Consider the following 2500-nt stretch of genomic DNA (forward strand, 5'->3'; position numbering starts at 1 on the left):
AACTTTCGTTCTTGATTAATGAAAACATACTTGGCAAATGCTTTCGCTTCTGTTCGTCTTGCGACGATCCAAGAATTTCACCTCTAACGTCGCAATACGAATGCCCCCGCCTGTCCCTATTAATCATTACCTCGGGTTCCGAAAACCAACAAAATAGAACCGAGGTCCTATTCCATTATTCCATGCACACAGTATTCAGGCGGGCTTGCCTGCTTTAAGCACTCTAATTTGTTCAAAGTAAACGTGCCGGCCCACCGAGACACTCAATAAAGAGCACCCTGGTAGGATTTCAACGGGGTCCGCCTCGGGACGCACGAGCACGCACGAGGCGGTCGCACGCCTTCAGCTCGCCCCACCGGCAGGACGTCCCACGATACATGCCAGTTAAACACCGACGGGCGGTGAACCAACAGCGTGGGACACAAATCCAACTACGAGCTTTTTAACCGCAACAACTTTAATATACGCTATTGGAGCTGGAATTACCGCGGCTGCTGGCACCAGACTTGCCCTCCAATAGATACTCGTTAAAGGATTTAAAGTGTACTCATTCCGATTACGGGGCCTCGGATGAGTCCCGTATCGTTATTTTTCGTCACTACCTCCCCGTGCCGGGAGTGGGTAATTTGCGCGCCTGCTGCCTTCCTTGGATGTGGTAGCCGTTTCTCAGGCTCCCTCTCCGGAATCGAACCCTGATTCCCCGTTACCCGTTACAACCATGGTAGGCGCAGAACCTACCATCGACAGTTGATAAGGCAGACATTTGAAAGATGCGTCGCCGGTACGAGGACCGTGCGATCAGCCCAAAGTTATTCAGAGTCACCAAGGCAAACGGACCGGACGAGCCGACCGATTGGTTTTGATCTAATAAAAGCGTCCCTTCCATCTCTGGTCGGGACTCTGTTTGCATGTATTAGCTCTAGAATTACCACAGTTATCCAAGTAACGTGGGTACGATCTAAGGAACCATAACTGATTTAATGAGCCATTCGCGGTTTCACCTTAATGCGGCTTGTACTGAGACATGCATGGCTTAATCTTTGAGACAAGCATATGACTACTGGCAGGATCAACCAGGGAGCTGCGTCAACTAGAGCTGAGCAGCCGGCCGCCCGGGAGTGTGTCCCGGGGGCCCGCGCGAACACGCAAGCGTCCGCTCAATCATTCTGCAAACAGGAGGAGGCTGAGCTCCCCTGCACAATACACCTCGAAACCCTCTCAGGTCCCGGCGGCGCGCAGCGCCGTCCCAAGTACTTGGTCGGGTTCGAGAGAGGCGCAATCGCCCGGAGTTAGGCGAGTAGACGCTTTCGGTGCGACCACCCGTGCTCCCAACTGAGCTTGCCGCTGCCGACAGAGGCCCGGGAGCGTGCTGTCGTGGCATTGCCGGCGGGAGACAACACGCGCCACCTACGGTGACCGGCAGCTCCAACGCCAGCGCCACAGAAGGACAAAAGCCCCACTTGGGTGCCGAAGCGAACTCTCCCAGCACAGCGCACGCGCCAACACATCCGCACAGCTGCGATACAAACCACCAGCGAGAACCGCTGGGGCGACCGAGCAGCAGACGGCGTCGCGGCGCCGAGCGCCGGGCGGCGGCGCATCCTCAACGCACACAGTCCTCAATCGGACCAGCACACTGAAGATGTCCACCGCGCTTCGCACCGGGCCCGCGAGGACCTACTTTGGCCGCACGGCGCCGCGCGCAGGGTGCGCCGGCGCGCAGCTGCGACGCCTGCCGCGTCCGTCGGCCGGCGCGCCTGCCACTGGCCGCCCCCACCAGCCGGCTGTAGCGCGTGCGCCCACGCACCGCGCGGCCAGCACGCCGGGAGGCGCCCCCTCACCGGCCGGGGACGGTCCCACCCAGCCACCGCCGCGTATCGCTTCACACCCAGATGCCGTTCAGTTTCGTCGGCATGGTGGGTATCGCTGGAACAACCGGTTAGTACCTCAACCTATCGTCGCCATCACCGATTCACCCCTAGCGAGAACAACCGCACCACAACAGGTTACCATTTGTTCATTTGCGTAACTTCACCAGAAAACGCAGGCGTCCATCGCCATTTGCAACTTCAACGATTATTGCATGCCTGTGTCAGGTGTCACGCCACACTACGTCTGCCCACATACACGCAACAAAATGTGCACGCCTAGACAATACGTGGAAGGTGGCCCCCGTACGTATGCGATGTCCATTGCTCGAACGACTGTCAACCGGCCTCTGTAGCATGTCGCAGATATGGAACGCGGTGCACCATGCCATCACGGTGTGTGAGGAGAGACGACTAGGTCCGAATACATCAACAGACAGCTCATGCTGATCGCCATCCACGGCGTCCGTTCCTCCCACACGTCTCTATGGCGTACCACACTGCAATCCAGCTCTCATAGGGAGACGACACGTAGCTGCGTGCACAATATTTGCACTGTATGGTCCGCCGTTTTTGGGCGCAGTCGTTGTGCGGTCACACATGTGCCACGATGTATCATTCAGTACATAAGG

General features: G+C 57.5%; 1 non-coding gene across 1 annotated transcript in view; it reads right to left on the reverse strand.

Moving 5' to 3' along the window:
- The window catches only part of LOC124733610, a 1909-nt gene extending 829 nt beyond the window's left edge, over positions 1-1080 (reverse strand). The window contains exon 1 of the ribosomal RNA XR_007009028.1: positions 1-1080. This exon is cut by the window's left edge and continues 829 nt beyond it. This is a non-coding gene — a ribosomal RNA (small subunit ribosomal RNA).
- Between the last annotated feature and the right edge of the window lie 1420 nt (positions 1081-2500).

This window comes from Schistocerca piceifrons, unplaced genomic scaffold (genome assembly GCF_021461385.2).
Source record: "Schistocerca piceifrons isolate TAMUIC-IGC-003096 unplaced genomic scaffold, iqSchPice1.1 HiC_scaffold_1401, whole genome shotgun sequence".
Taxonomy (NCBI): domain Eukaryota; kingdom Metazoa; phylum Arthropoda; class Insecta; order Orthoptera; family Acrididae; genus Schistocerca; species Schistocerca piceifrons.